Raw genomic sequence first — 19,326 nt, 5'->3', positions numbered from 1 at the left:
CTTTTCAAAACCTGCTAAAATACTATCTTTCAAACTTAGAATGATTCCACAAGACCAACAAGGTCAATATCTTTATCCTTTGTTCACAGAGGACAAAATTGAGTTCAAGTGGCTTACCCAGGACAAACAGCCAGGCAGTATTTCCTGACTGTCTGAAGCACTTAAGACTAAATAAGGAATCTGCAGAATCCAACCTGAGATGGTTTATCTACTCTTTTGTTCTTTTTCAGTTTCCAATCCCATCTCTCCTGGGTCTAAGAGCAGATATAGTGCCACAAACTTCCAAGTTTGTGCCTCCCCCTGCTGGTGAGAGATTTAACTGTGTGGTTTAGCTGAGAACTGGCCAGGGAGCACTCAAGAAATACGGACCCTCTCCAAATTGGTTTCTCTAAAACAAAATCATTTAAAGTCTCCGTGAAAGACTCACTTATGATCACACGGGCTGCAGAAACAAAACAATATCTGAACCCTCCCCCAACTCGTCTTTTTTAAAATGTAGCTTTTCAGAGCTATTTTCTGGGTAAAGGGGCCAGAGGCCAAGGAGGTCATACTGGGCCACATAAATGGTGATTGACCCAGCCCTAGGTCTTCTGGCTCAAATTCTTGTCCCCTTTCCAAATCAGCCTACGTGCTGTAGAACATGCAAGACAGCACCCTGATGTGGGTGAATCTCATTTCTGAGTTCCTTCCCCCACACAGACACTTTGCCCCCATTCCAGGCTGCTGAGTCTTACCAAATGAGCACTCTAAAATGAGAGGTTTCCTTGAGTCTGTAACCAAACACTCTGACATTTCTCTGTGGTCCCAAGTGCCAGTCACTCAATCTCATAGGCTTCAAGGTTAATGTGTGCATGTGAGTAAGTGGAGGCGGGGAAGGAAACAGGGGAAGAGAGAGGATAGAAAAAGACAAAAGAACCTATTTCCTCCTCTCCCCATCCGAACTTGGATTGGCAAAGAGAGATACATGGAATGGGTCCTAACCAAAGTTCAATGATTGTCTCCTTGGAAAAGGAATACCGCAGACACATGTGAGGTTTATTTATAAACCTTCTCTTCCCCTATGGAAGAGATCCCTCAACAACACTGGGATACTTAAGGCTCTCCTTTAACCAGCTTCACCCACCCTCTCGCTTGTGGATTTCCAGTCACACAGACTCTAGGAACCACAGGAAGTGGAGATTTGCCATTTCACCTTGACAAGTGGCAATGACTCACTCCTGATGTGGAATGAAACAAACTAAACAAGCCCCCTGGGTCCACTGTCAGTCAGGTTGTTGGCTGGGCACTTTCCACTGTAAACCTCTCGCCTGGCTTGACCAAATAATGCACATACACTAAGGCCCCTCCCCTTATTAAGTGCACTCCTTTCCAAGCTAGCTTTATCTTAGGAACCCCCCAAACCAGTGAGTATGTCAGTCATGGTGGGTGTGGACAATGATGCCACCCTCTAGATGCTGCAGGTGTGGGAGCACCACTAGCATTTGGTTTGCGTTTCACAGACCACTCAGCTGTTTCTCATCCATTTTTGTGCCTGATCCTTATAATAGCCACCATTTACTGGGAGGAGAGTGAGGCTGCATGAGATAAGTCTTTCCCAGGATCTCAGAACTAATTCCAAGCAAAGCCTGCTAGAAACCCTGCCTACTAGCTTCAGCCATCCCACCAATGTCAGCACAAGACTCCTTCCACAGAAGCAACCAAGAGAGCAGAGGTGTCAAGAAGAAACTGACATCTGCAAGAGTCCAGACCTTTCCCGACACCATCCCAGCCCCAGCCGCAGTAACCACCAAGTGAAAGTTAGACTGGTCTTTTCCACCCCCATACACTTTCTCTCCTTTGGCGCTTTCCCTGTGTAAACGAGGCACCTTGAGAAGGCAGATCCTTTAAAGGGCTTGATGAAAAACGAGGGAATTCCCCTTAAAAAAAAAAAAAGGCAAAGGTAAAGAAGACAACAGAAAGGCAAAGAGAGACAAGATATAGGAAGGGCTAAGCCAGCCTATATGAAAAGATCCCATCCTTTTCCTCCCACCTCCAGAGGCGGCCCTCTTCTCTTGCTCACACACAAGGGCACAAACTCTAACCCTGCAGCCGGGCAAGCCGGCGCAGATTCGCAGATTGGCCCACCCCCATCACACCGTACCTGTCTGCTAGGGACCGCCCACCCCCGGGCGTGTCGCTTGCACCGCAGCGAGTCCACCTAGAAGCCCCCCGCAGGCGCGGCGGAGCCCCGGCGATAGCCGTGAATTTGGTTACATTCAAGTAAAACTTTTAGTGCACCTCAGTAGCTAACATTATGTGTGCTTTTTTTTTTTTTTCCTGTTACGCTGTCAAGGCAGGGGGCAGTGAGGGGAATGGCACAGCCCTCTCATTCCCGGAACACAGTCGATCTCAACTCAGCGGATTTCACAGAACACTCTCTGCCTATCGCCGACTCCAACGAGAAGTAACTTTCCAGGAAGCTGCCGGCCCCGACGGCAGCCAGGATCGCTGCCTGCGCCGGTCGGGCCGCCGGGGATTCACCCGGCGAGGGGGGGCCGCCTGGGGAGCCTCGCGGGGAATACGGCGCACTTTCCCCTAAATCCCTTATCCGCGCCAGGTCCAGGAGTCTATTAGAGTTCACCTAGTCCAACCCTTCCCCCACAACAATTTTTTAAACAGGGAAAGTCAGGCAAGTTAGTAGCACAGCCGAGCCTGAAAGCCAGGATTTCGCGTTCTATCCCAGGCTTGACTTCAAGTTGCCCCATTACGGCGTTTGTTTGCCTGGTGTGTCTTTTTCTCTCTTTCTCTTTGCTTGCCCCTCCGTCCCCGTCCCCTCGTTTGAAAGGGATTGGCCGGTCGAGGGCCCCCAAGTCAAAAAGATGGAGTCCCTACAGCTGGAGTCCCATCCAGCGCGCCCCAGCCGAGCTGAAGGAAAACTAAACCGAAAGCCCCTTCCGCCTACGTTGGCAAGAAGGAGAACCCAGCTCAGCTCAATTTCCGCCCAGAATAGAAGCTGCCAGGCCGAACCTGGCTAGATTTCGAAATTTCCGAATCCGATTTCTCTGAAACCATAGATTAAAAAGGTCGGGATTGGCACAAGCCTTGGGCTCAAACTCTAGCGCGTTCATGGGCGCACTCCAAGGTTGCCTTGCCCTCCCCGGGCCTTCCTCGGAGTTAGAACCCCCGGGCGCCATCTCCTAATCGGTCTCAGCATCGGACTCCGAGAGGCACCTGCGGGACCCAGTGGTAGGGAGTAGGGGACGCGAAAGATGCAGCCTCTTAGGCCGCAGCGCAGTCCTAAAACTGGCGGGTAGCGTCACACTGCGCCGCGCAGCACCTCAGCAGCGGGGGCGGGGTCAGTAAAGACGGGGCCTCTTTGGCCTCATAAAATCCCACTTTCTCATCCCTTCGCCGGGTAGAATAAAGGTGAAAGCGAAGGCTGCAATTTAATACGGGATGGGGTGAGAATCTAGGAAGGGAAGCTAAAATTAAATGCATTTATTGGAAATTAGGAGTCCCCGTGGTTCCGGGAGCTCAAACCTAATCCTGTTTTACCGCTGCCTGACACTAGAGAGAGCCCTCCATCAAGGCTTAAAACCGACTCCTTGTCGCCCCGCCCCTCCTTCCTATTGACCTAGTTTAGATTGAGTCTCCGGATTTGGAGAAAACCTTTCCCCCTCCCCCCTTCTCTATCCCGGTCGGGTTTTGGATTATTGGTAATCTAATAACTCCAATAACTTGTTGAGAAATCCAGAGGAGAATCAGGAAGTGCAAAGCACTCTTCAGAGGCAGGGACGAGGCATTTTAATAAGGCCGGAGCCGCCGCAGTGGAGCCCGCATCAGGGCTCTGGCCGCAGCGCTCCCTTTCTCCGCAGCGTCTCAGCTAAGGAGCCGCCCGGGTCTAGTCTCCGGGGTCTGGCGGTTGGGACCGGGGTGGGGGTAGGGTCAAACCGCCAAGTTGTTTTTGTTCTGGGGGAGAAACACCCCGTCACGCTTTTGTCTGGGGGGCGGGAGGGTTTGGACACCGTAGATGAAAGTGAATTTGATAACGTGGTGGCTATTGCAGTCGCTTTGGGTGACCGGGGAGGTGTTCAGGGACATGATGTCCTGACTTTCATTTCTATCACACTTCCTGCCAACAGCGCTCTTGCAAGCCTGCAAGCTTCTAGGAAATGCAATAAAATAGAGGGATGTGTTTTATCATCAAGATCTGAAGAGGAGCTGCAGAAGGGACACTCCCCGGGCGCCCAGCTCGCGACTGCCTTCCAGAAAGGGCCGGCAGTCAATGCCAACAGACCACGAGCAAAGATATTTTGGCCATCCTGGCTGGAGCGGGCTCGGCCTTTGCAAAAGGCTGGCGGGGGAGGGCAGAAGCATGATCTCCCCAAGCAAACAATGCCTTTAAAAATCCGATCTGGACAGAAGTCAGCCAAGGTCTTTATTCACGTTAATGAAGATGGAAGGCACTAACTGTCCTTGGAAAACGATGAGTCAAACTTGACCGCTCTTCAAACACGTCCCCAGATTCGTTTCCAACCCGAACAGAGGCGCGTTTCTGCAACGCGGCCTGCAACAGCTCCCGCAGTGGGAGAGGCAGAACTTGATTCCTGCTGACCAGGGCGGTGGAATCAACGGCTTGTCCCGCGGGTGTGCGTGCCAGTGGTCGCTAGGGGCCGCCAGCACGCGGACGCGCGTTTGCCATCTTAAAGTTTTTAACTCCAAGCGAGAAAACTTTACTGAGAAGCTGTTGTGGATTACACTCTGCCTGTCCATAGGACCCACGCACACAACTGATTTCTCACCAATCCACTAAACAAAGTTTGTAAGTGGGGGGTGGGGTGGTCAGAGCTATTTTAGGATCCAAATGTGAGCCTCCGACACAGTGAGGTGCAATCTCCGAAAGTTTAGGGACGGGGCTTTAATCACGCCCTAACACACGCACAACCCCCTCCCCAAGTTCTGATGCTCCCACCCCTCAGCGCATCAGTGGGCTTTTCAAAGTCTGTTACTGAAAATCTTGGGCCATACTTTGTAAACAAGTTGCTCGGAGAAATATGGACAAGGAACCCTTTTTCATTATGGTTACCTAAGAGGTTAAAATTATGGCTCCCTCTGACTTCTGCTCCTTTTTCTCAGCTACCTAGAAGGGGCGGAGACAAACTCGCCTTTGACTTTAAGTCACTGACCTGGAATTCAGAAGCTTAATCTGGTTCCGGTTAGGTCACTAACCCCCCATTAACCCTCACATCAAGGCTGTTTCCTCACTGTAAAGAGCTGTATGTCCTAGAGCCTTTGTGGTATCCCTCCACTGTAGAGTTTGCCCCGGGAAAGGCCACAGCGACTGGGAGGTTTTCAAAAGGGGGTGCTTTTTGGTTCTCTAAGCAGATGCAGATATCTGCCCGTGGCTGAGCGACGTGGATGGGGTAAGCATCCGCAGGCCTTCTAATTTTCCTCCGCCTTACCAAAACTTTGGAGGTCGGGTGTCATCCTCATTGGAGGGTGCCCTCCATCAGTCCTAGCACCTGGTTGAGATACTTGAGGGACCCGAAGGTGACTCGGTCTGTCGAATGCCCAAAGCGGGGAACTCCGCCAAGACCTACCACTAGGTGGCGGACTCAGTCCGTCCGAAAACCGCCGCGCGACCACAGCCTTCTACCCTCGACTGCCCTCCACCTTTTTGCTGTTGTGGTGTATTAGGGGGAGGGGATTGCCACCATAGGGCAAAGCAGGAAAACATTTTAATTTACAGAAGGTAATTCGTTTTCCCCCATGCTCACACTTCTACCAACCACAACGCAATATCTGAAGCTGCGTTCGTGTATTATACGTAGATTTTTCCAGCCCTAAATGTACTGGGAACAGAAAGAAAGAATGCACTTGTCTTCAAGAAGCAGGATGGCACTCGGCAGTATTGGCAGAGGTTCCTGCCAAACCCTGTCGACCACCAAAAAAGTCGGATACAAATTGATTCCCACGGAGAAAAGGGACCCTGGAGGCCAAGGGCAGAAGAAGGGTCCCACCCAGTCTTATAGCGCTTGGCTAAATCGGGGATGGGGGAGTGGGGACGAGTTGGGTCTTTGGTGGGGCTGTGGTCTCGGAGTGGGAGGCGGGCAGGGTAGGGAGGAGCCGTTCTGGCTTCCAGCGGGACGAGGAGAAACCGGCCAGCTTTCCCACAACCCAGCACTCTCGCTCCTATCACTGCGGCAGCTTTCCCACTTGTTGCGCAGGGCAGGAAACTGGCACGCGCCACACTACTTTAGCTCCCAGAGGTCTCCAAACCGGCTACAGATCAGCTTGCCATTGCCCCTGGCAATCCACAACCCTCCCTCTCCAACCAACCCCCCACAGACACCATCTCCACCGCCAGCAAAAACTACAGGACTTCCAGTCAGTATGTTTTGTTTTGTTTTTACACCAAAACATTCCTTCTTATCTCAATATCAGACAGGTAGCAGAATTCGGGTGCCCAGAGAAGTCAAGTCCAAGGGGCGGGAGGGGGGCGCTACTTCCGCCTGTAAAACTCGCCTACGTAAAGCCAACCAGGCAACCCTCCCCCCATCACACACACACACACACACTCGAACTACTTCGCCTATTTTGACACCATCCTAGCTCGAAAACCGTTTTTCTCCCTCCTTTTGAGAAATCAACTTTTTTAAAAGCTAGCTTTCTCTCTCCTTCCTAAAGAAAAAAAAATCCTCATAAGGTCATTTCACAATATTTTTCAAATATTTGACTTTTGCAAATAGATAGTTTCATCCACCGAGGGGTGGCGCTGCCGCGCCACCTCTCTGAATCTTAATTTTTCACAACAAAGTGGGTTGTGAGTGTGGCTACCCAGCAAAGGAGAGAGGGAAGGAAGAATTTTGACATCTAGTCATGGCTACCATTTACTCAACCAATAACTGGAACTCTTTAAGGCTCAACTAACGACAGAGTTTAGAGTCCCATTCCTGTCCCAAACCCAGAATAAAAATGGGACATTTTTCACGAAAGCAAGGGGGTAGAACTCTTAGAAACTGAGCATTGTGGTAATAACCAGTTGGAGAATTCCCACTTCTATCTGCTTTCTCCTTCAGGTTGCTCGGTTTTTACAGATAGCCTTATCGTCACTATCAACAGACCCTTAAAATCAGTCAATGTTTGGGCCTGCAGTATTGGAAAGTCTTCCAAGTAGGATATTGGAAACTTCTATTTATAAATGGAGAGGGGGGTACTATTTCCCATCCGCAGGCTTCTATTTTGGCCTGAAAACTCAACTATAGTCATTTTAGGCAGGGAATGCCCATCTCCTGGTACTCCCTTTCCATTTCCTCCTCCCCCAGAGACACATTATCTTTTCTCCTTTAAAAAAAAAAAGCATATATTTTAAAGCGAGAATGTGATTTCACCTCCTTCCTTTGAGCTCATGTTTGCTACCTCCAGGAATAGCGTGTGGACTAGGGCCAGATGAACTTCAACTTGGGCTGCAGATTTACGAGGTTCTGTTCAAGTGCCAAAGGCTCTTGGTAGTAAATAGCGAGCAAAATAGATACCTGTCTCCTGACGGATCTTGCCGGCCCCCCTCTTAATTTTTTTCTTAAGTTATTTATCAAAACCACACACACCTTGCAAAGAAAAAGGGAAACTGGCAGTCTCTGTAGAGGAAGCCAGTGGCATCGCTCTGAGCCACAAACTGTATTTCTAAACAGCCCTTTCCCTGGTTCCTTCTCTCCTGCCCCATTTTTTTTTTTTCCTTTTTGACAGTAAAAAAAAATGCATCTACTGACACTCACTTTAAGGGGGGGGGGGGGCATTACAAGATTCTCCTCCTGGAAACTATAAACTGATTGAACAAAAAAAAATCCGAAAGGATTAAATCAGTTTCCTGGAGGGGATGGCGAGCTCACAGAAGAGGTCAGGGACCCAGTAACAGTTGTTGACTTTGAGCGCCCAGTTTGGGGCCATTCCTTCGGCTCAGCTGTCAGGACCCGCACCACCAAGACAAACATTTAGAGAAGGGGCACAACATAAACAGGATCCTTTTCAAGCTTTTTTTTTTTTTTTTTTTTAATTTGTAGGATTGTGTACTTGTTTTCCATGGGATAGCTTTTAAAACTCAATTATTGCAACACGAGTTCCATATTTGGCCAGAGTTCCAATAACACGGCATCATAACGGCAACGCAATCTACAGTTCTCAAGACATTTACCACGGTCACTACATCCGGCAGCGGAGTGGCCCCCTCGCTCCCGCGGCTCCCCAGCGCAGCCGATTTCCGAGGCTTCCACTCCCTACCGGCTCCCGCCCCCGGCCGCCGCCGCCGCCGCCTTCCCTCATTCCTACTCCCTCGAGGAGAGCTACAGGTTGCAAATCCAACCAACCTCGCAATCCATTTCTGCAAAATCACTCAGAAAGATCTCCCGTTCGCGCCCGCGCCCCCTCCTCCGGCGCCAGGTCCCCCAGCCAGGGCCACAAAGTGCCCTTCTCTCCTCCCGGGTCTTGCACGTAGGAACGCGGGCTGGGGCTGTTTGTTTTTTCCCTCGCCCTGTGCAAAGACCTCGGGAATCTGAAGCCTGACGCCCCTACTCTCCGACCCGCAGTTTTTGTTTTGTTTGTTTTCACAAAGCTTGCACCATGGGAAAAATAAAAATTTAGGAAAGCAGGGAAACAGCCATTGGGAGCTAACACCGAGTCACGCAGCGCCCAAAATACAAACACCACGACCGCCAGAAATCCCGCCACCTTCCCGCTTGGCTGGGCCGTTCTGCGAAGGTTCCCGGAGTCCCCGCACTCTGAACAGCACCGCAGGTGCAAACGCGCACCCCTTTCCCACCCCCACCCCCAAATCCCCATCCCGCCACAAGCCTCTCTCCCCAGGACCGGGAGAGGGAGCGCGCGGGGGTTCCCGACTCCCTAGACTGCAACCAAGAAAGAATGATTTCCAAACTATTCAACATCCCCGCCCCCAGGCAAGCTAAACCTCCCCCAAAACGCAGGGGAAGGGGACACCAAAACGCTCGGATCTCGTTAGGAAGATCGCGGCTCAGAAAGGAACACTTCATCTGGGTTTATGAAGGGGAAAAAAAATAAATATCCACTAGGAGTTCGCTTGCATTTCTCCTCCAAAATCTCGGCTCGGAGGTGGGGAATCGAGAGGACCGAGGCCGGTGGAAGGGAGCCAGCGGGGCGAGCGAAAGGGCAGTCTCCCTCCTCGCCTCCCGGAGTGACCAAGAAGGACGGGAGAGGGGAAGGAAGGAGAGGCGAGGGAAAGGAGAGGGAAGGAAGGAAGGCGAGGCTGGAGCGAGGGAGCAAGGAAGGCAGTTTGCAAGCGAGAAAAGAGGGAAAAAAAAAAACACAGCCGCACGAATCCAGCGAGATCACAAGCCGTACGCAAGCAGCAGCAGAAAGAGCGAGAGCGCGAGCGCGCGTCCTCTCCGCCGTCTGGGGCCAGACAGCCCCCAGACTTGCCCGAATCACCCCCCAAGCACTGTCTCGTCCTTTCTGCTCCGGCCGCCCCCTAATTCCCCTCCTTCCTCTCCTCCACCTCCTCTTCAAAAACCAAAACAACACAAGGGAGGGTGGCAAAAGCCTCCCCAAACCGGCCAATTCACTCAAAGACAACAAGAATAAAATAATAAAAATATAAAAATCTACATCCTAGAGTGGGAGAGACGTGGGACTAATCTTCGGCATTTATTTTAACACCTGACAGCTACAATAAATAAATATATACATTTACATCAATAGATACACATAGGAAACTTGGAGCCAAAGCATTTGGCAAGAGCAGAAAAAAAGAATTAAAAGGTAAAATAATGATCATGAGCAGCGGCGGCGGCAGCGGCACCAGCGGCAACAGCGGCGGCGGCAGCAGCAGCGGCGGCAGCAACAGCAATAATCACCTGGTGTCCGGCCTTTCCTAGAAACTTCTTGCATCACCACTTCTAAGAACCCCAGTTCTAAGAATCAACAGAGCTCAATTCTCGGAATTTGAGCTGGGGACTTTACCACTGCTACGTAGCAGGGGAGGACTCGGTGTCAGCTCTCCACGACTTATGCCTCCTCCGGGCCATAAAAAGCCCTCCAAGCCAAAATATTTTCCCGCTGTCGTGCAGATTTCGGGGTCCTGACGGGCTGAACGTCTCGGGTTTGGAGGTTTCGGCGCGAGGGTCGAGGGGCCGGACGGTGGCTCTCCCTCCCCGGCCCCCGGTCGGTGGTACAGCCTGCTCCGCCACCGTCACGTGGGCGCCCCTCTGTGACGTCGGCGTCTTCGCTGTAGCAAAGCTCGGCCTCTGGAATTCTGAGAACTAATTTGCTATTCGGTGACATAAGAGGGGGAGTGCGCTTTGCTTCCCCGGGGTCTGGGGCTCATTTCTCCTCTCTTCCCCATAAACTCAGCTCCTCCGAGCTCAAAACACAAAAGGAAGCGAGAGGTTCGAACCTTTGGGAAAAGTCTGTTATATATAGTAGGTTTCGGGGCGAGTAAGGGAAAAAAAAAAAAAAAAAAAAAAACACCACAGCTCTTTCCAGCTAGAATATTAGGCACCACGAGAAAAATATTTGCCAAGCAGTTTTCGGTGGGTTCATTTGCTTTATTTTTATTTGGGACAGTTTGGGATTTTTTTTTTTTCCTTGGTGTGGTGGTTTGGGATTTGGGGTGGTTGTATTATGATGGTTTGCGGATTTTTGCTTCTGATTTTTGCCTTTTGCAACTTTGTGATGTTACGTAAATCGTAGGATCCCGCATCGGTTGGATTTTGGTTTGTTTTACCCCTATGAAATGTCTCAAACGATTTAAGGAAGACGTGTTATTTTAATACTGATAGTGTTGAAAGAAGCTTGAGTTTTTTGTCATATGTAACAATTCCGACCCCCACTTTTTTCAGGGGGGCGGGGAAGGGTGTTCAATTTTCCTTTTTCCCTTGGACTTTTACTGAGAGGACGCTCTCCTGCGCTAGAAAGACATGTTCAAAGGATTTGTTTTGGTTTGTTTCTTTCCAGGACAGCAAGTGGTGGGTTTACTCTGTTATTGTTGACTCTTAGGAAAATTCTTGCTGCAAGAAACGTGTGTGTATGTGTATGTGTACGCGTACGCGTGTGTTCTACAAAATTCTGTGAGCCAAATACATGTTTGTGTTCTGCTTTTTCTTTAGGTCTTGGTTCCCCCCCCCGCTCTCTCCCAGCTCGTTTCAAGGTCGTTGTTAAAAATCTCTCCTGTCTGTGTTTAAAGAGACCAGCCGGAGGGAATTCTAAAGGCCTGCGGTGCCAGTATCACAGATACTGCGTGGATTTAGAACAGACTGTGCTACAACTACAACGCGGTTCACGCAGCACAGTCCTCTTAGTTTTAGAGCTGAGTTAGGAGGAGGAGGAAAAGGGGGGAAATCTTTCTTTCTTCCTTCCTTTCTTTTTAAAGGCAAATGCAGTGCAGAATCATTTCACTGTGGGCCTTGGTTTGTTTATTCAGAACTGCCAGTTTCCCTATTTAAATGTTGGTTGGGGTTTTTTTCCCCTCCTACTCATCCCTGAATGAGGGAGACTCTTGTTTCTTTTATGTCTCTCTCTTAAAAGAGGGTGTGAGGGGAAAATAATATTTCAGATTCCTCAAGTATTAACCCAAAATGTTTGGACCAGAAGCAGCTTTCAAAGGTCAGGCTGTTCTGAGCCTTGGCTATGAAAGTCCTTCAGGCGGACTCATTAAATTACAGAGGAGTTCTTAAAGGTTCCACAAAATTTCTGCACATGTTAATTTCCAATAAAGATATCTCCCCAAATAATCTACCTCTCCAAATTTGGGTTTATAGTGGAGAAGGGAGCAGAGAGATTACTGGCTATTTCCTGGGATATTTGGGGATCTCTTTCCCAGAAGTCTCTAAGAAGTTCAGATCTGTTGCTGAAAATGTCAGTGCAGCCCCCCTTTTGAAAAGGCCGTGTTGGAGTTTTTAGAACCAGGAGAGATCGAAGGGGTCGATTGTTTTCCACAAGGGCTGGAGCTTAGGAAAAATGCCTAAAGTGTGTCTGTCCCTTTGAAATCTGAATATTTTAATACTTATTGACAGATGGATTACTGCAGCTTCTGCAGAAAAGCCTGTCTTTTGAAGGTTTTTTGAAAAATATACATAGGCCTAATCCCGTCACCCTTGTGGAAATGAACATTTTACCCCAGAAGACACACGTTATCATTAAGTGCAGATTCATTTTGCCAGAAGGCAGACTGTTTTTTAAATTGTCCCCTTCCTCCTGAGTTCGAAAGAGTTTTAAAGGAATCCCACCGGATTCTAAATGACACCCGATTTTGCTGAAGCGATCGTCTTTGTGTATTTCTATGGGTGATAATTTTTGTATTTTTTATTAGTATGTTCTCAGGTGTATCTGTGTGGTTTGGAATGTGAATTGTGTGGTTCTCCCCTGCTACTGATTCTGCAGTGTGATAACTTTTGTGATGTGGGGTCCCTTTTCTTGTCAAAGTTGCCATCCAGCCTCAGTGGGTCCTCCCCACCACCACTTTAAACACACTGCTTGTCCCTCTCGCGTTCTCTTTGCCACTCCAATCTTAGCCCCATGGGGGCGCTGCAGAGCAAAGGGAAATCTGCTCTCTAGCAGTAGAACCAACCAGAGTGGGGGCTGGGAGTGAATTTACCCTTCTAGTTCCTCAGCCCTCTAATTCTCTGCGAGAAGTCTGTAAAGGAAGACCCCACTAGGCCTGGTTTATAGCTAATTAATCCCGTCACCAGGGCCCTCAGACCGTTTCTGGGGCCAAGTGCCAGAGTCCCACATTTCTAATACTACCCCCCCCCACCCCCGCAAACTGAAAGAAATTAACCAGGAGATGTTGAAAGAAAAAAAAACTATTGAAAATATTTTAAAAGTAAGGATTTGCATTTTTGTAGGTCCCCTTCTCGTTTCCAAATGAGTGGTGAGGAAAATTGTGCACCCACCTCTCAATCTCTTTTCAGTTACTAGGAAAGTAACTTTATCAAATGTTTTATACCCATTGAATTTCTTCCGTAATGTCCTGCCTTCTCTCATTTCTTGATTTCTCCCCACTAGTAACCAGTTGGCATCACTCTGTGAACCTCCCTCACCCCAGCAGTGATAAGATTAAAGGAAGGATTGACTTGAATATATTCAAATTCTTTCAAATCATCCATAAGAAGACCTGAAGAGAGATTTCATGTCTGGGGTCTTATGTGTGATTCTTGTGAACTTGGTGGGTTATGTATCAAACCAGTCCTATGATTTAATGGCTTCTGGCTATTAATACTCAAAGTAGAGGATCAAGTTAGCCCGTTTGCCTGGTGGTTTGGGCATGGTAATAGGTTCTTAATCACAGGTTCTGGATAAATATAAGCTTTGTTGCAAAATAAAATAGCTTGGTCTTAATATTACATCTGTTTAAGGAAAGGAACAGATTTTGCATCCAGTTCCCTCACAAATTTCCCCACAATACAGTCACAGCTGTAAAGGAGCTATCCTTGGAGTAAACACTGTCTTGTCCTCTTTCTAAGGGGACTCCCAAGAGGAAGTTGGTTTCACCTGTCAGGGATTTCTGGCACCTTGGTAGATCTTGAAACTGTCACATAAGAGAATTATAGATTTTAGGACTGGAAGGAACTTTGCAGATCAATCAACTCCTCGAGGCTTCCTTCTTTCAAGAGGACAGGAGGGCCATCACTGGAGGCATGCGGGACCCCGAGACACAACTGAAAACAGGTCTTTGTGGTTCTATGGTCCTGTGTTAGAGGAATCAGGAAGATCTGACTACCTGGGCTTTGAGGTGGGTGTCTCGTTTTCTGACAGAATTGAGGAAAGCGAGGCTGCTTTGGGCTCTGTGTGAATCGTAAACTGGTTCTCAGAACAAACTCCAAGTCACAATGAGTGTTGAGTTTTGACAGTCATTTGGACTTGGTGGTGCCTGTCGCCTATACTGTGGTACTCAACAGCTACTTTTGATAGGTATGGGAGATTTTATGTGCCCATTCATTTTATTTCAAATCCTTCATTTAGAGCTGTTGTAAACAAGCCCCTTATATTTCCTTGGAGAGACAAAAGCATTTTCTTGGTATGATTTAGAAAAATTGAGCAGAAAGTTTTGAGACTTTTTTTTAAAAAAGATGATTTCCAGTCACTACCTTCAGAAAAAGCAGTGTCAACGTTTAATTTTGATCCATATGCTGCCTGCTTTCAGCCTGTATTATTCTGAGACTTTTTTTTTTTCCTTTAGAAACCTTTTCAGCCTAGCTCAGAGTTTACCCCCAAAACACTGATTTTTTCCATACTCTTCTCACTAATTTAAAATGGAAATAAATATTGGGAGCTTAAAATAGAGAAGTGATTGGGGGTGCATAATCATTTGTTTATTGCATTCAATCACTGTTTTGAATAACAGGGTTTTCACTTCCTTTGAAACCTTAGTATGAGGGAAAGCAACAGCTGGACCAGGAGGGGGTTGGAGGGAGGAAGGCACCGGAGTGTTTGTAAACTCAGGGTGGCTGGCCCACCCTGCCATTGGCTGCCGGCTGCAGTACTTAGCTGTCTTTACTACCTAAGGCTAGAAGTGGAGAAACTTGATTTGCGTGTTGTGCCTGCCTGTTTTTTTTTTTTCTTTCTTCTCCACACCTCCCTCTGCACACCTGACCATGCCAAAGCCTATTTGAAGCCGGCTTGATGGCAGGGAGAGCTGGAGAGCAGAAGAATGTGCAGAGGGGGAGGGAGGGAGTACTCGGTACTTTTCCATTCACATCTCCACAGTGGCTTTTCTTGTTTATTTCAGCCTCCACCCGCAGAACCCTTTGAGCTGCCTGAAATCCGAGTCATTAAACTGTTCCCTGAGGTCAGACCACAGATGCCCGATGCATGTTTCCTCCATGTCAACGTCTATGTAACACATGTACATACAGAGACACACGCAAAAAACTGTGTAACTCTGCGGGGGCACAGTGTGAGGTAGGAGAAGAAACAAAACAAAACTGGATTTGCTGCCAGAAGACCTTGGTTTCTAATTACAGTTCTGCCAGGAACTCCTTATCTGATGTGGAACAAAACCACTTGTCAGGACTCAGCCTCCTTAACTGTGTGAAGGTATAACCCCAGTGTCTGCAGAATGTCTATCAGTTCTAAATTTGATACCTTTATGTCTAAATATATATATATATATATATCTGTAACTTTAAGGTGGAGAGGGGAATGGAAAGAAGCTGAGTATATATGTGTCCCTGAGGTGGGAGAAAGAGTTAAAATGTAAACTTCTAAGTAAAGAAGGCAGTCCCAGAATCCTCACCCTATCAATTTTTAACCAATTGTAGACCAAAGTCTGAGATTATGCTGAATAGGTCCAAAAGCCAATTGAAGATTTCAAATGTTAAGAGCTGGAAGTGCCAGTTCTAAGACCTTGTACCTTTGATCTCCTGCATTCCTAATCAGATGTGACAGTTCCCAAGTGTCTTTTCTGCACCACAGTTCTGTCCCGCCCCACCACTTCTGTTTGTTTTTGGAATCAGTCCTAGTCAGTGACAGGAAGGAGTTGACACTTACAAACCATGCACACTCTAAGCCACTGGGTCCCATGTGGATGTAAAAAATATGTCATAATATTCATACAGAAGGAGAAGAAAAAAAAAAAACCTAGATAGAAATTCCTGGTAAGAAACTGAGAGGTAGCTCAGCCATCACTGCATTAAAAGTAATTATTTGAAGTCAGAGGAAATAACAGATGAGGAGTTTGACCATACAAAAAAAAAAAAAAAGCCCTTCCTCTACCAAAACAAAGGCAATGATAGAGATCCTTTCTGCCAATATTTCCTATACTTCTATGATCTCCATTCTTTAAAAAGAAAGGTCTGACTGTCTTAAGCAAAAGGCCTTTAACGGACCTTGGAATCTTCAGGAAATAAAAGTAACTCCTATTTATTAACAGTGACCTCCCCACCACCACCATCCCTCCATTTAAACCTTCTGGAATATTGATGCCTGTTTACAAGGAGAGATGGAGCCAGTTCCACTCTCTCAATGAAAAACTATTGAGAGTTATAATAGGCTAGCACTGGGAAGTGAAAGTGAGTCACTCAGTGGTGTCTAGACTCTTTGCGACCCTATGGATTATATAGTCTGTGGAATTCTGCAGGCCAGAGTACTGGAGTGGGTAGCCTTTCCCTTCTCCAGGGGATCTTCCCAACCCAGGGATTGAGCCCAGGTCTCCTGCATTCCAGGCAGATTCTTCACCAGCTGAGCCACCAGGGAAGCCAAAGAATACTGGAATGCATAGCCTATCCCTTGTCCAGTGGACCTTCCCGACGCAGGAATTGAACCGGGGTCTCCTGCATTGCAGGTGGGTTCTCTACCAGCTGAGCTACCAGGGAAGCCCTCTGTCCTCAGCAATTGTCTGATCCCACACAACTGATTTTGTATCATTGGAAACTGAGGCCCACACAGAAAGTATTTGCCACACACACTGGATCAGGCTGAGTCAGATCCAGAACTTTGATGTCCTAGTTCTAAATCCGCTGTGTTTTTCCATAGCTTATCATGAGAAGAGGATATGGGGTGGGCAGACCTGCCAAAGAGCCATTTTCTGTAGCCTTACGTTTTCTGTGACCTTCAGAGAAGTCCCCACTTCTGGACTCCTGAGATGATCTCCACTGAGGCTCTAAATCAGTCTTAACAGAACAGTGACTGTATGGAAAGGAGCAGACTGGCATTCCCAAGTTCTGCCTGCGGGTCCCAGTGTGGGACGCCGTAGAGGATTCCTCACCGTTTCCTATGGCACTGTGACTTATCACTGTTAATAAACCTATAATTATCTCATGAGTAGTGCGATTGCCTTGTAATTGTGTGTACGTTGGTGTTAAAAGTGTAAAACTTAATATATTTTTGGCCTAGAAACAATGATGCTACGATAGCCAAGAGCCCACCTGGTGCCAGTTCTTGATTTCTTGAACCAGCCTTGGATAAATGGCTGGTTCTAGGCTAGGACTGGGGCAAGAAGTATATATGAAATTAGAATGGAACATTATATAGCACTGTAAATAAGGAATTGCTGAAAAACAAAAACGGCATCCATAGAGTATTTCAAAGAGACTGGAGCCACCTGAAGAACCCCCAATGGCCAAAGCTGGAAAATTTGGAGCAAGAAAAAGAAATCGAATAGTATTGGATCACAACCCAAAGTATAAAAGAAATATCCATGAATCTACACTGATCTAAATTACTAAATAAATTAACAAAAGAGAAAAGAGAAAAATTTCTTTTGCAGAAGAATTCCAAAGAATTTGTGTAGATACACTGCTGTCAAGGATGGGAATAGGTATATAACTGCTCACTCCTGAAGTGTGAGCTATGGGTAATGACTTCCTTCCAAAGAGTACAGTTTAGGAAGGGACGGGGGGGAGGCAATAATTTTACATGGAGAAATCTAGCAAACACTACTCCATACTTCACATACAACACTTCATCAAGAGCAACATCAGCAATTGTAAACCGTGTTGACTGTGTGTACCTTTGATATGAGGAATCCGAACATGGCTCTTTAACTCTGTGATCTTTCTTCCATACCCCAGACTATTTATGAGAAAGGTATCAGACAGATTTCTACAGAAGGGCATCCTACAAAAGACATCACCAGAATTCCACAAAACTATCACAGGAAGTCTGAGAAATTGCTACAGCCAAGAGCAACCTCACACAAGATGACAATATAATGTAGAGTCCTTGGTGGGGTCATAGAAAAAGATAAACCCAGACAAATCTGAATAATTGACAGAATTTAGTTAATAATATTTCATTAGTGTTGTTTCATTAGTTGTTAAAAATGTTCCATTGTAATATAAAATGTTAATGATAATGAGAAAATGGTTACAGGGTTGTTCTATCTTCTCAATATATCTGTTTAAAAAATATTTAGAGGCATATCTTTTTTTTTTTTTCCTTCAATATGAGAAACTTCAGAAAATGAGTTGCTGCTGCTGCTGCTGCTAAGTCGCTTCAGTCGTATCTGACTCTGTGCAACCCCAGAGATGGCAGCCCACCAGGCTCCCCCGTCCCTGGGATTCTCCAGGCATGAACACTGGAGTGGGTTGCCATTTCCTTCTCCAATGTATGAAAGTGAAAATTGAAAGTGAAGTCGCTCAGTCGTGTCTGACTCTTAGCGACCCCATGGACTGCAGCCTACCAGGCTCCTCCATCCATGGGATTTGCCAAGCAAGAGTACTGGAGTGGTAAAGAATATTTAGGAGGCATATCTTTTTTTTTTTCCTTCAATATGAGAAACTTCCGAAAATGAGCTAGGTCTCTTGAAATCTAGGAGATTTTCTTCTCACTCAGTCATGCCCCCCAAATAGAGTCAGGAAAATGAGGGAACCTGCATGTATTCTTCAGTTTACTAAATTGAAAGCAATTTAGCTAATTTCTGTATGTCACCATCTGGACACAGAGCTGTCAGAACACCAGAGAAGCACCAAAGACCAAGTGTTGTCATGGTGGTGGATGACTCAAGCCACCTCCTTAATCTACTTCGTCTATATTTCTTTCAGAAAACCCTCCATGGAAACAAGGTCCTGAAAGATCTAGCCTTCAGTCCATACAGGACACACAATACTTAGGGATTCACCACTGAGTTTGGGGGAGCTCCAGGACCTTCCAGAATGTCTGGTATCACATTGTACAACTCCAGAAGATCTGTGCATCTCATCAGAGGTTAACTCTGGGTCTAGAGAAGAATGCTGGCTAGACCCCATAACTCTTGAGTTTGTCTTCATTCTGACTATGACCCCCTTAACCTAAACTAGAAAAATCCAGAGAGAGAAATGGTTTGCCAAGACCACCCCACAAATTAGTGGTAGAGTTGATTCCCGTCAACCAACCTACCCTGAATAAAGATTTTTTGCTGCAGTATTCTCTTTAGTAAACTGAGGACTACCATTGCATTAGTGTATTAATACATTATTTCAGAAATGCCGCATTTATTTCTCACTGTCAGTTACCAGTGGTGTCCAATTCCGATGCTGCACTGCGTTTTAAGTGTCTCTTCCTTCTTTCCCTGTTTTCTCACCTTTTCCCACTTGCATCAACCTCTCTGCCACGTGGTTATAAGATCCTTGGACCAATACCTATACTCACGATGGAGGCTGTTATTTAAATACTTCTTGGTGAAATGAGGTGAGACTAAATGCTATCACAGTCCAATTTGGGTAGCATGACTCTCAGCAATCTATTTGGTCACATGTCTCAAGAATCATAAATGTAGTCATGCCCTTCGACCCAGTAATTCTACTTCTAGGAATCTATCTTCAAGGCACAATTCAACATATGGGGGAAAAGAAATCTTTGAGTGAATATATGCATCCAAGCATTATATCTAGCAGCAAAATG

General features: G+C 46.9%; 1 protein-coding gene and 1 long non-coding RNA gene across 5 annotated transcripts in view; one reads left to right on the top strand and one right to left on the bottom strand.

Annotated features, from left to right (window-relative positions):
- The window catches only part of BCL6 (BCL6 transcription repressor), a 51,464-nt gene that overhangs the window by 13,209 nt on the left and 18,929 nt on the right, over window positions 1–19,326 (bottom strand). Inside the window, exon 1 of one of the 4 annotated variants that reach the window (XM_069558136.1) lies at window positions 9,864–9,928. The exons of 1 other annotated variant lie outside the window; for it this stretch is intronic. The gene's annotated coding sequence lies outside the window, so the exon portion shown is untranslated. Of the gene's footprint in view, window positions 1–734; window positions 2,052–2,140; window positions 2,296–9,863; window positions 9,929–19,326 lie in introns of those variants that run through there. 2 more of the 4 variants (XM_069558154.1, XM_069558144.1) reach the window with 2 other exon arrangements.
- Window positions 9,959–16,764, top strand: LOC138422742 (uncharacterized). Its single transcript, XR_011250004.1, has 4 exons — window positions 9,959–10,538; window positions 14,735–15,042; window positions 16,170–16,288; window positions 16,480–16,764. It is a non-coding gene; the product is annotated as an uncharacterized lncRNA (long non-coding RNA).

Source organism: Ovis canadensis, chromosome 1, assembly GCF_042477335.2.
Source record: "Ovis canadensis isolate MfBH-ARS-UI-01 breed Bighorn chromosome 1, ARS-UI_OviCan_v2, whole genome shotgun sequence".
NCBI lineage: Eukaryota > Metazoa > Chordata > Mammalia > Artiodactyla > Bovidae > Ovis > Ovis canadensis.
The sequence above is the reverse complement of the archived record's forward strand: the minus strand, read 5'-3'. Positions and strand labels throughout refer to the sequence as shown.